Source organism: Canis lupus, chromosome 10 (genome assembly GCF_011100685.1).
Source record: "Canis lupus familiaris isolate Mischka breed German Shepherd chromosome 10, alternate assembly UU_Cfam_GSD_1.0, whole genome shotgun sequence".
In the NCBI taxonomy this organism is placed as follows: domain Eukaryota; kingdom Metazoa; phylum Chordata; class Mammalia; order Carnivora; family Canidae; genus Canis; species Canis lupus.
This window is the reverse complement of record NC_049231.1, coordinates 16325287-16339352: the sequence shown is the minus strand read 5'-3', so window position 1 is coordinate 16339352 and position 14066 is coordinate 16325287. Positions and strand designations below refer to the sequence as shown.

General features: G+C 47.8%; 1 pseudogene; it reads left to right on the top strand.

Moving 5' to 3' along the window:
• Positions 1-6523: 6523 nt before the first annotated feature.
• LOC111097606 lies at positions 6524-12178 on the top strand (annotated as a pseudogene).
• Positions 12179-14066: the final 1888 nt, after the last annotated feature.

Here is a 14066-nt window from a genome sequence, read left to right as displayed (position 1 = left end):
CGGCCTCTCCCCGCCTCAGAGCGTAGCCCCAGCTCTGCACACACCTGCAGGGCTCGGCAGCGGCCTCTCCCCGCCTCACAGCGTAGCCCCAGCTCCGCACACACCTGCAGCTGCCTCCTGGCGAAGCAGGGCGTCTGGCTTCCTGCAGCCCCTGACACAGCGGCGCTGGCCGGTGCAACGAGCTGGCGGCAGGAACCCAGCGGCCGGCACCTTCTGCTGTGGCACTCGGGTAGGAGGGCGACAGGCACCGGCCTGGGGAACTCAGGCAGCAGGGAGCTGGGCCGCGGGGCACAGGCCCCCCAGCCGAGGTCCAGCCGGGGCGGGCACGGGGGGGCTGAGGCCTCAGAGGGCTGCTGGGCGCTCGCCTTCCCGCAGCAGCAGTGAGGCCCCCGCTGAGCTCCAGACGAGCAGCCGGGACCAGGGGCTGGGACCCGCAGGGGCGAGGCAGGGGCGAGGCAGGGGCGGGGCGGGGTGGGCACCCAGAGGGGGTCCCATGGGACGGCCAAGGGGCTTCACCTTGGCTTCAGGAAGGGTGGAAACAGACTCAGGCCAGCAGAAGTGAGAGCAGAATACACACACACACACACACACACACACAAGCACGCATGGGGGTGGAGGGAGGGGGAAGGGGGAGACAGGGAGGGGGGAGGGGGAGGGCGGCGGAGCGCCCCGGAGGAGGGCCGGAGGCTGCTGCCTGCTGGGGTCCGGGCTCCTCGGCCGTGCCCCCTAGTGCCCCCTGGGGCCCGTGCCCCCTTCGGCCGCCGGGAACTGGTCAGAGCCAGGGCCGCGGCCGGGCGGCCTGCAGGGGGCTCCTGAGCCGGCACTTGCCGGGCCGGGCTAGCCCGGAGTCCGCGTGTCTGTCCCTCCCACGAGCCCGGAGTCCGCGCGTCCGTGCCCCGCGGGGCCGCAGGTGGCCGCCCCGGCTCTGGGGATCGGGCGCAGGCCGCGAGGGCCACGGAGCCTCGGGGACCCATGGGCGAACCCACGCTCTGCCCCACAAGGCGTGTGCGGGTGGCGGGCGGGGGTCCTGGCGGGGGCGCGGCTGGGTCACGGCCCGCCCGCCCCGCCCCGCCCCCGCCCCTCTCCGGCTCCCTGCGCCCCATCTGGCTGGGAGTCCCGGTGGCAGAGGAAGAGCCGGGCTTCAAGGGAGGCGGGCGGGGAACACGCGGGGGGGGGGCGCGGGGGGACACGCGGGCTCTCGTGACCCCGAGAGCGGTGACGTCACACGGCGGGGGGACACGGCCTCGTGACCCAGAGAGAGGTGACGTGACACGGGGGGGACACGGCCTCGTGACCCGGAGAGCGGTGACGTCACACGGTGGGGGGACACGGCCTCGTGACCCGGAGAGCGGTGACGTCACACGGCGGGGGGACACGGCCTCGTGACCCGGAGAGAGGTGACGTGACACGGGGGGGACACGGCCTCGTGACCCGGAGAGCGGTGACGTCACACGGTGGGGGGACACGGCCTCGTGACCCGGAGAGCGGTGACGTCACACGGCGGGGGGACACGGCCTCGTGACCCGGAGAGAGGTGACGTCACACGGCGGGGGGACACGGCGTCGTGACCCCGAGAGCGGTGACGTCACACGGGGGGACCCCGGGCCTCTGCCAGCGATGGGCTGCTTGCGGAGCGAGCGGGAGGCTGCAGAGGCTCCGCAGCGGGGGCTTGCGGGCTGGATCGGGAACGGCAGTGCCCTAGGACGTCGAGACGTGCTGGATGGAGGGGGCCGTTCTCCCTGAACTCCCGTAAGAGGAAGCAGAGAACTCTGGCCCCGCGCCCAGCCCGTGGCCCCCCAAATCCTGGGGGGTCGCCGCCTCCTCCGCGCTGGCGGACCGGGTCTCAGAGGCCGCCTGCTGGTCCACACGGCGACGGCCCGGTGACCCGCGGCCTGGGGCTGCTTCTCCCCGGGGCCCTCCCGAGGCCCAGGTCGCGCCCCGGAGGCCTTGCCTAGGCGAAGCTCTGAGCGGCCCCGCGGCTCAGAGGGGCCACATTACCAGGTATTAAAGTGAACTAATCTAGGTGTCCCCCTAATTTGTTGAAAATGATAACAAAAGGGAAGGGCTGCCCTGGCCAGGCGCAGAGTGACTCGGCTCCTCCGAGCTGCCTCCCTGCGGGCAGCGTTCGCGCGACCAGGCGGGGGGGATGGAGGGAATGGGGGGATGAGAGGGATGGGGGGGATGCGGGGGCGCGGAGGCGGCAGCACCTGAAGCCTCGGGGCCTTAGGTGCGGCCCTTCGCTTGGCCTCTCGGGAAGCGGGGCTGTGCCTGGAGGTGGGCTTCGACCAGGGGTCGCGCCCCGGCCCCGCCCCCGGCCCCGCGGCCCCCTGACCAACTGCTGCTGCGCCTGCGCACGTGGCGGCCTCCGCGCGACGCCTGCTCCCCGGGAGCTGCGGGTCGGACCCCCAGGCTGGGACGAGGAGCGGGCCCTGGCCTCGGCGGAGCACGGTGCCTCGGGCCTTCAGTGGAGCAGTAACAGCAGCTACTTCATTGAGTTGATACGAAATTATTTGTATTAAAAACAAAGCTCAGCGTGTGCAAGACACGCCTCGGTGCTCTCTGTATGAACTACTATTACTACCTCCCTTTAATAACCTGGGCATGCACGTGCACCCCACAGGCACAGAGCAAGCTCAGCCCAGAGCATTTTCATACTTTATGGCATTATATTGAGGGAAGTTAATTGTTAGAAAAAAAATATCTTGAGAGTATAAAAATCATTGCAACAGATTCACAATAGATTTCTTAAACAGTCTTACTTATTTTTTTAAGTTTGTTTGTTTGTTTATTTATTTATTTATTGACAGAGAGAAAGAGAGAGCCAGAGAGCACAAGCAGGAGGAGCAGCAGAGGGAGAGGGAGAAGCAGGCTCTCCACTGAGCAGGGAGCTCCATCCAGGACCCCGGAGGCAGCCCTCTAAAAAGCTGAGCCAGCAGGGGCCCCACAATGGATTTTGATGCAAATTTCTCAGGAGGGTGTTAGATGTGTTTCTTGACAGATTCTTTATATTGTGATTTTTTTTTTATGCCACTGCATTTGATATTCATTTGGACAGCCTAAATTATTTATTTTCCTAACTTTAGAAATGTATGGACTCAATTACCCATAATGATATCATATAATTAGTTTTTAAAAATATTTTGTTTTTCATGAGAGAAAGAAAGACAGAGACACAGGCAGAGGGAGAAGCAGGCTCCATGCAGGGAGCCGGATGTGGGACTCAATCCCGGATCCTGGGGTCACTACCTGAGCTGAAGGCAGACCCCAACCGCTGAGCCACCCAAGGATCCCTATACTTAGTTTTTAAACATCTTTGGAGATTAAATGGAAAATGGTAGGCAAATGCCAGTTTTTATTCAAAAGTCCTTTTCACACAAACACATTGGATTAGAGACATGCTCCTATTAATAAATATACTCATTTCTTCTAAGATAATATACAAAGCAGAAGTACCGGCATTTTCATTTGTTAGGCTGAAATACTTTTCTTTTTTTTTTTTTAGTATTTTATTTATTCATGATAGACATAGAGAGAGAGGCAGAGACACAGGCAGAGGGAGAAGCAGGCTCCATTCAGGGAGCCCAACGCGGGACTCGATCCCAGGACTCCAGGATCCTGCCCTGGGCCAAAGGCAGGCGCCAAACCGCTGAGCCACCCAGGGATCCCCTAGACTGAAATACTTATTGAAGTTTTTAGCTGCATTATACATTTCTTCTCTCTCTCTCTTTATACACTTCTTTTTTCTACTCAACAATTGAAGATGCATTTTCAAAAAACAATTGCCCTCTTAAGAACTGTAACTTTATAAAGTTTATTTTTACTTTCATGTTTTGCTTAGCTTGGATGACTCACGGCTTGGGTTTTTTTCTCAAAACATATTTCTCAAAACTAGGTTAATTATATTTGTGTATTCAAGCATAACCATAACTGTGGAGGAAGAAAAATTATTTCCCCGCTACCCTTCTAAATTCTTGGCTGAGACACCTCCTATAATAAAAAGACACATGAGTACTGGGAAGCAAGCGGAAGTTAAATAACATGGATACCTCCTGTTTGCATGAGAGATACCCAGGAAAACTGAGGGACTCCTTGAAATGACCCAAGCCACTGCCTTAAAGCCGCCTTCTGGTAAAAGTAGAGGTTGGGGGAGGGGAAAGTCAGTTATGGGAAGGAGGTTACCAGGAAAGGCACTGTAAACAAGGTCATGCTGATTTACATCATTGCCCTCTCCATGTAGAAGAGCTCCTAAAAATTAAGGAGCATCCTTCTCTCCTTATGGGGGTGAGTAGGGGGAGGGAGAGGCTAACAAATGGAAATTTCCCTTATAAATATAAATTTATTACCCTTTCTTACAAAAGGGTAGTATCTACTCAGGTTTTTTTTGTTTTGTTTTGTTTTGTTTTGTTTTTTTAAGATTTTATTTACTTATTTGAGAGAGTGAGCAAGAGAGAGTATGAGCTAGGGGAAGGGCAGAGGGAGAAGCGGACTCCCCCCTGAGAAGGGAGCCCAACTCAGGCCCCATCCCAGGACCCCGGGATCGTGACCTGAGTCAAACACAGGTGCCTAACCAGCTGAGCTGCCCAGTGCCTTCTGGTCGGTTTTCAGAGCTTTTCTATTTGCAGTTTCTTAAGCATAACTAGCTCCAGGGACACCTGGGCGGCAGTCACAAGTGTCCCTTCGTAACCCAGGTCAGTTATGTCACTCCTTTGCTCAAAACCTTTCACAACTTGGATTTGGAGATGATCAGCATGAAGAAATACCCCCCTATTGTTTCCAGGTTTTGGCTGGATGAGAAGCAACAGACACGTACAGCCTCTGGGGCGCAGTTCAGAAGGTGGTCGCTTCTAGACTTGCTGGCGGCCCGCACTGTGGGGCAACACTGGCGACATTTTTCTTATCAGCGAAGTCTGGGCATCGCTCTCAGAAGTGAAGTGTAGCCTGCAGACTCCTTCCAGCCCCCTCAGTCGCTAGCCCTGATCCTAACATCCAATTTCTTTTAATAAGTGCGTTTTCTGCTTAACTTTGCCAGAATGACTTCTTTTGTTTGCAACTAAAAATCCTGACTTTTTGAAGAGGAAAAAAACAACAACAACAACAATCGAAGATTCCCTTTTTTAATATTTTAGTGTCCTTTCAATGCTTCCTGTACATTATGTATGTTTCTAATATATACACATATATATGCAGAGACTTATTTGCTAAATGACATAATTTTATGCAATTTTGTATTTTGTTTATTTTTCTCTACTTACCATCAGTTTATAAATATGTTTTTGGCTGTTGTAACTCTTCATCAGCATTTTTGAGGGCTGTACAATGTTTCCTCAAATTAATGCTTTGTACTTTAGGTAAAACAAATTATTGTTGGATATTTAGATTGCCTTCAGTTTTTCTTTATCATAAATAATGCTGCTATGATTATATTTATATATAAGACCTATTCCAATTTTTTTTTTAAGATTTCATTTGTTTATTTGAGAGAGAGAGCAGAAGTGGGAGGAAGGGAGAACCAGGCTTTCCACTAAGCAGGGAGCCGAAGTGGGACTCGATCCCAGGACCCTGGGATCATGACATGAGATGAAGGCAGATGCTTAACTGACTGAGGAACCCAGGTGCCCCCATATTCCAAATTTAGTAGGATTGACTTTTTTGAAATACAATTACATAACAAGATATGAGAGTTTTTAAGATTTCAAATATAGAGTGTCCATTTACCCTCTTAGAGCTTGTATTAATTTATACTTCCAACACTGTCATGTGGGCATCATGTCATATATCATTCTAAATGTTAGAATAATGTATATATATGAACCTGGTTGTGCATATTGTCTAAAAGAACCAGACCTAGACACTAGTTAAAGCAGTAAAGATAGATTTTATTCAGACGCTATTGCAATAGGGGAAAAGAGATGCCAGGATAGAACTGGGCTCAATTCTGAATACAATAAAGACATTTTAGGATTTACAGTCAAGAAACAGAGTTGAGGGGAGGGGCATTGGTGGATGGAAAATTATAAAGAGCAGGCCAGACTGAGCAGATATCAAAGTGAGGAATTTGATTAAATACTGAGGTTAATCATATATCAAGGGTGAGGGAGATTTTCTCTTACAGGAGCCAAAGGAAAGCTACCTCCAGATGGGCGACTTTGGAGGATTATTTTGAGATTATTTTGAAGCTGAAGATGATTTTGGGCTGAAGGTAATCAAGACCCTATGAACTCAGGAGAAATTTTGCCCCTCCCTAAACCAAATAAAAGACTAAACTGGGGGTCTTTCTCAGAACAAAGGTTATTAGCAGAGGTAAATTATCTCTGAGTGACCCATGTGTATGCAGGAAAAGCATCTAAGTACCAGAGCTCTCTTTTTAAGTCCCTGTGAAGTACCTTCCTTTCCTCTGAAGTCCCAGACCCCTACCCTCTTCTCCTTAATTCAAGATGACGTATATACCTCATTTTGCCTGGCTGTCTTTAGAATTTCCATGTATTTGTGGGTTCCCTGCACACACATTATTAAATTTTATTTCCTCCTGTTGGTCTGTCTCATATCACTTTGATTCTTAGTCCAGGTAGAAGGACGTTGAAGGAGACAGGAACCCCTGCTCCCCAGCACTCTCAACTGATAAGATTATTGATAAAGCTGGGCGATGCAGGTCCGGCAAGGATGGGGGTAGGGGGCAAGGTTGAGGCCTAGTCAAGAACAGGACCTAGAGGCATCGGACTGAATTCCCATCAAGGAGAGCATCTTGCTAATGTACATATTTAGGTACTTCCTGTTTTCTATCCTTTTGCACCTTACATTATAGTTTATCACTTCCTGATTTCAGCTTTAGTCACAAAGACCTCAAGGAACAGTTTTTCAAAAGAGGAAGCCACAGTGGAACTTCTAAATTTTGCCTTTGGTATCACAAGAAAGACAACACGCTAATGAAATTTATAAGCACTGGGATCAATTCTGCTCAACCTTAAGCAGAGTAGTCACCTTTAAAAATATGAACTCAAAGACGACAGCATGAGGATTGAGTAATATACGTTTCTAAACTCTTAAACATTGCTACACTTGTCTTCCTATATATACAATAGATATGCATACATACTTCTCAAAACTTTCCCAAGCATAAATATGTTTCAGAGAAAAACATTCACTGAAGCTTCACATCCTCTGGTTGCACTTCCTAGTTTCGTAAGGGTCCAAATAGGAGTTAACTCAGTTTTAGCATAAAAATCTGGCTGAAGCTCCGTTTTCTGTTTCCCTGCAGAGTGATGCTGCCCAGATTGAACAAGGCAGGAGGGTTCTTACTGCGCACTCCACCGAGGGCCCTCAGGGCCTCTTCAGAGGGTGCTTGCCCTGCTGTCTAACGGTACTACCAGCCTTTCGGGAGCTCAGCAAAGAGCTTTGCACGAACTGCAAAGTGTGCGCAGGGAGAGGAGCTCTCATGTGGAGAGGCTGGGAGAGCTGGTGTGCAGTTACCACAGCAACAGGCCTTCACCTGCCACCTGCTTTCACCGGCCACACTGGGAGGCCTAGCAGTCCCCTTCTAGACTAGGCCGCTCACGCGAAGAGGGGGGCTCACTTCTGCTAGTTCACCCCGGTCCCTTCACAAGACAGAGCCCCCGCCTCAGGCTTCCCAGGGCGTGGCATAGCATTGGGGCGCTGGAAAGTAGGGGTTGCGTAGCTACATTTTGAGGAGGGAATTGAGGGCCAGTGGTAAGTAATTTGCTAGAGTACACAGTGATTGAAAGACGTGAATTAAACCACGGGGCATCTCTCTTCTGTGGACCAAAGACAGACGCATACACCTCGTGCATTTGGCAGCCCACACCATGACAGGGTTAGCGCTTTTAATCAGCTCTCCCCTGTGTTTCTGGGATATGGCCACTGTTTCACCCTACGTGGCTTCTCTCTGCCCTAATGACATCTTATCTCTGGCAAAGTACTTGGCCTGAAGGCTCTCATTCCCTGCCTCTTTGGATGTTGGGACCAAAATTTTCCCAGCTTTCTACTGCTGCTGCCACTGCCACACAAGCTTTCCTCAGCAACCTTTTGTGAGTATACGACAGCCATTTGCAATGAATTCCATTCTCACTGTCCCCTATAGTCCCCGAGGACTTGGCCATGGCTGATGGCTGTTGTCTCCGTTTGGATACCTAACACCCAGTACAAACTTCGTCAGCCCACTCTACTTCACTGATTTTAACAAATCATTCACATGGGCATAACAGCTAAAGTTGCTCTACTTCCAAACTCCAACCGGAATTACTGTATCTCCAAATTCCTACAACCTTCTGCCTCCCACCTCCCAAGTGCTGGCACAGTCCCTGCTATTAAATCTGCTGTCTATGCTGTTGGTGACTCAAAGGCTTCTCCTCTTATTCTCTCACACATCAGCCCCTCCACTCTGACCTGTTTGCTCCTTTTCACTATCTAGCCTAGATACCAACAATCGGGGATCACAGGCATCTTCACATCAGTATCCTCCATACTCTTGTTTTAGGGTCTCCCTGTGGGTTTGGTCAGCAGATCCTTGATCAAAGAATTTGTGTTGGTTTCATTTCTGCTAAGTAGAACTACAGAAAGTAGAAAGCCATGATGATGGGCATCATCACAGTTATTTTGTTCCTCAGCATTTTAAATCAGATACACTTTTTATTTTGAGCAGTGTTGTATCCAAATCTTTTGCAATCCTCAAGCCACGAGCCCACCCTGAGGAGCTGGTCTCCTGTAATTAAGCTTCATTAAGCTTCTTGGCAGGCACCAGAAGCCAGGTTCTTCTCCGAATCCAGCGTTTTTGTTCCTTTTGACCTGGTGTCATTTTCTTACTTCTTTCTTTGTCAAACTCCATCTCATCCGAAAACTCTAATACATCTCATCCAACTTTCTGAGTCAAACTCCACTCAAATGTTGCCTCTCTTCTATTGGATTTTCTGACTCTCCTTTTGTCTGTGTTCCCTTTTTCCCTTTACATACATGTCTTCCTTTTCCACTGAACTGTGAGGCAGAAGCAGTCTATCTTCATTATATTACCTCTATCTTTCCCTCTGCCTTTGTCCTCTTAGGCTGTTGTAACAAAATACAGACTGGGTGGCTTCAACAAAAGAACCTTATTTCTCACAGTTCTGAAGACCGGGGCATCCCACCAATTGTGTGTGGGCTGATTTGGTTCATGGTGAGGGCCTCTTCCTGGCTTGCACAGGGCTGCCTTCTCACTCTGTCATCACCTAGTCGAGAGAATGAGAGAAAGAGAGAGCTCTGGGTTCTTCCTCTTCTTAGAAGGACACTAATCCCATCATGGGGCTCCACCTTCATGACCTCATCTAAACTTAATTAGTCTCTAAAGGCCCCACCTCCTAATACCATCACATTGGGGGTTAGAGCTTCAACATAAGAATCTGAAGGGGATGCAAACATCCAGTCAATATATCCTCTATTTCAGAATCCCCACCTCAAATTAGATTAAGTAAACAAAAACCTGGTGGGATATTGGACAGGATGTGTTCTAGAGTTGGAGCACTTGCAAGATCTGAGTCTTTAAATTTGTGTTATCTTGTGTCATAGCCACTAGTCACAGGGGGCTCACTGAGCATTTGAAATGTAGCTAGCCTAAATTGAATAGTGTTCTAAGTATAAAAGATACACAGGATTTTAAATACTTAGTATGAAACAAAGAATGTAAAATATCTCTTTAGTACTTTTTTTTTAAATTTATTTATGATAGTCACAGAGAGAGAGAGAGAGAGGCAGAGACATAGGCAGAGGGAGAAGCAGGCTCCATGCACCGGGAGCCCGATGTGGGATTCGATCCCGGGTCTCCAGGATTGCGCCCTGGGCCAAAGGCAGGCGCCAAATTGTTATTACAATTAATTTCATCTGCTTCTTTTTACGTTGTTAATTTAGCTACAAAAGTATTTAAAATTGCATTGTGGCTTGCATTATATTTGTATTAGTGATGTTTTAAATAAATATACAATGTGCAGTATGAATATAGTGACTAATGCAGAAAAAAAATATTTATTTTTTTATAATTCTGCCAACTATAAATTCAAGTTTCTTATCAATAGGAGATTAGGATAAGAAAGATGTTGGTGACAATGCTATGTTGCCCCATTATTAGAAGGTTCTAGGCTATCTGCTCTCCCCTGTTTGACAGCCAGCCACATCTTGTGGGTACCGTGCTAGTCACATCCCTGAGACATGATGGTGAAGATCAGATTAAATGGATTTGGCCATGTTGGGCGCCTGGTCACCAGGGATGCTTTTAATTCTGGCAAAGCGGATATTGTCACCATCAATGACCCCTTCACTGACGTCAGCTATATAGTCTGCATGTTCCGGTATGGTTCTACCCATGGCAAATTTCATGGCACAGCCAAGGCTGAGAATGGGAAACTTGTCATCAATGGAAAACACATCTCCATCTTCCAGGAGCGATATCCCGCCAACATCAAATGGGATGAGGCTGGTGCTGAGTGTGTTGTGGAGTCCACTGGGGTCTTCACTCACTACCATGCAGAAAGCTGGGGCTCACTTGAAGAGTAAGGACAAGAGGATCATCATCTCTGCCCCTTCTGCTGATGCCCCCATGTTTCTGATGGGTGTGAAACATGAGAAGTATGACAACTCCCTCAAGATTGTCAGCAATGCCTCCTGCACCACCAGCTGCTTGGCACCCCAGGCAATGTCATCCAAGAAAACTCCACGGCATTGTGAAGAGACTCATGACCACGGTCCATGCCAGCACTGCCTCCCAGAAGACCGTGGACAGCCCTTCTGGGAAGCTGTGGCGTGACGGCTGAGGGGTTGCCAGAACATCATTCCTGCTTCTACTGGTGCTGCCAAGGCTGCGGCAAGGTCATCCCTGAGCTGAACAGGAAGCTCCTTGGCCTGGCCTTCCGTGTCTCCACCCCCAATGTGTCAGTTGTGGATCTGACCTGCCACCTGGAGAAAGCTGCCAAATATGATGACATCAAGAAAATGGTGAAGCAGGCATCAGAAGGTCCCTTTGAGGGTGTTCTGGGCTACTCTAATGGCCAGATTGTCTCCTGCCACCTTAACAGTGACACTCAGTCTTCCACCTTTAATGCTGAGGTTGGCATCTCTCTCAATGACCATTCTGTCAAGCTCATTTCCTGGTATGACAATGAACTTGGCTGCAGCGACCAGGTGGCCTCCAGGAAGTAAGAGCCCCTGGACCAGCAGCCCCAGCCAGGGCAAGAGAAAGAGAGAGGCCCTCATACTGGGGAGTCCTTGCCCCAGCTCATCCCCCCAACACACTGAGAAACTCCCAACCTCCACAGTTTCCATCCCAGACCCCCTGAAGAAGCCGAGGGGCTTGGAAGCCCTACCCTTGTCATGTGCCGTCAATAAAGTATACTGTATCCAGCGAAAGAAAGAAAGAAAGAAAGAAAGAAAGAAAGAAAGAAAGAAAGAAAGAAAGAAAGAAAGATTCTATCAATTCCATACCAAAATATTCTTGTATAACAATTAAATTATACACATCTTCCAAAAAATACACATGCTCATTATCAAAGTATTCATATTCAAGTGGCCACAGTTACAAGGTGGCATTGGGCACCTGAAGCTGTCATAACACATACTCAAAAACCTGTTTATAAATTAACACAAAATTATTTCCAATTCAAATGCCCCCATTCCATTATCACTAACTTCTAATTCTTTCAGGAAGAGTCAACATCTTTGCAGTTGCCTTGCTAATCGTGCAATGCTGTCAACATCCTGCAATGCAAGGCAAATGCAATAGAAAAATCAATTGTAATATGAAGTTGCAATTCTTGCAAGAGATTCAGGATTTCAGGAATTTATTCCAAAGCTATCGACAAATAAAATGCTCACTAGGATTAAATCAGTTAACATTTGAAGAACAAATTTTAAAATAATGACTCCATCAGTCCATAAAGGGAGAATAATTTAAGTGTCAAAGTATAACAAAAATTCTTGAGAAAATTGATGAAGAGCACTGGTCAACCTCTCTATACATACTTTACTTTTTTAAATGGCCCTCTTTATTCTGTTTTTGTTTTTTTTTTTTTTTTGGCCCTCTTTATTTTGAAAGTCAAATGTGAAGTATGCTGTTTTCTTGTATCATATAACTTTGCTAAAACATTATGCTGATCTCAGTTAACATTCATTTCATCTTATTTTTCTAAGAATTTTCTAAGAATTAGTCTGTAGTTGCAATTCACAGTTAAACATTTGTTAAATATGAGAAAAGACAAGTTCAATTCCCAAATTTTCACTTTCATTTTTCTAAATAAAACTCCATTTAGGGGCACCTGGGTGGCTCAGTCAGTTAAGTGACTGACTCTTGATTTTGGCTCAGGTCGTGATCTCAGGATAGAGAAATCAAACCCCATGTAGGGCTCCATGCTCAGCAGAGAGTCTGCTTCTCTCCTTTACTCTCTGCCCCTCTTCCCACATGCACACACTCTCTGAAATAAATACATCTTAAAAAAAAAAAAAACATTTAAATCATTTTGCCACATTTTATTTAGAATTTTTGGTCTTCCTTTAAAGTATATCTGCTTTAAATGGTCCTTTTCTCTGGCCCCTGGGTGGCTGGGATGAGTGCTTTACTCTTGATTTCAGCTCAGGTCATCAGGTCATGATCTCCGGGTCAGGGATCAAGCCCAGAGCTGGATCCACACTCAGAGGGGAGTCAGCTTCAGGATTCTCTCCCTCTCCCTCTCCCCCTCCCACCTCTGCACCCCCTTCCCGCTTGCCCACGCATGTGCCTGCACGCTCACTCTCCCTCAAATAAATTATTTAAAAAATTAAAAAATAAACAGTCCTCTTCTGAAACCAATTTATCCTAAAATTTCGTGGTTAAACTTTTTAAATTATTTTAAGTACAAACAGGATATATATACTTTCTAAATTCATACCCATGCAAAAATAAATAAATATTAATAGATTGATGCTTGTGTTTGTGAAGCACTTAATGTGCAATGCTGCTAGATTTAATCATTCGTGAGTTAAGCTTGTCATATATGGGAACAAGCGTACCTCGTTAGGTCTCTGAACATAATCCAAGTGTCTGCAGGTAGGAATACAAGATACAGGCAGTCAGAGAAGTAATGCAGGCGGCACAATCATAGCACTGAGACTTGCCCAATTAACCGTTACACTACATAACTACCCACTTTGCCTAATTCCTCACTTCTGAGAAAGAAATGGTTTTGAACTTGATAAACTCAAAGGAAATGGTGGTTTCAATAGCAATTTTGCTGTTTCCTTTGAATGTTCTAGTTCTTTTTTCCCCTTTGTTTTCTTTTTGCGGTTTCTTTGCTAAAGCATTTTTAGCACATTCCGTCAGTTGCGGTTCCAGGGGCAACTATATTTTTATTACAGGCTGCAGAGGACTCTATGCTTTCTTAAATAAAAATACAATTTAAGAAAAAAATGTTTTCTAAAGCTTTAATTCAGGGATGCCTGGGGTGCTCAGTTGGTTAAGCGTCTGCCTTTGTCTCAGGTCATGATCTCAGGGCCCCAGGATGGAGCCCACTATCATTGGGCCCCCTGCTCAGCGGGGAGCCTGCTTCTCCCTCTCCGTCTGCCGCTCCCCCTGCTTGTGCTCCCTCGCTCTCTCCTCTTTCTCAAAGAAATAAAATAAGAAAATTCCAATAATGTCAGTTTTCTGTAAATCAGGCATTATGGGAAATCAGTCTCTCCGTTCTTAAGTTTTGTGCTCCTTAGGTGACATGCATGAGATTTTCCATTTTGTGTCCTCTGATTTATTAATTTGTTTTCCTCCTCTGCTTTAATTTTACTTTATTTTTATTTTTTTAAGATTTTATTTATTTATTCCTGAGAGACACACAGAGAGAGGCAGAGACACAGGCAGAGGGAGAAGCAGGCTCCCTGCTGGGAGCAGGATGGGGGGGGGAGGGGGGAGAGGGGGGCTATCCCCTGACCCCGGGGTCACCACCTGAGCTGAAGGCAGCTCCTCAACCGCTGAGCCACCCAGGTGTCCCTCTCTGTTTTTTTAGATTGAAATTCTGACCACGCTGCCCAACACATACTTCTTTTAGAACAAAAGATCTCCACAGGGGATT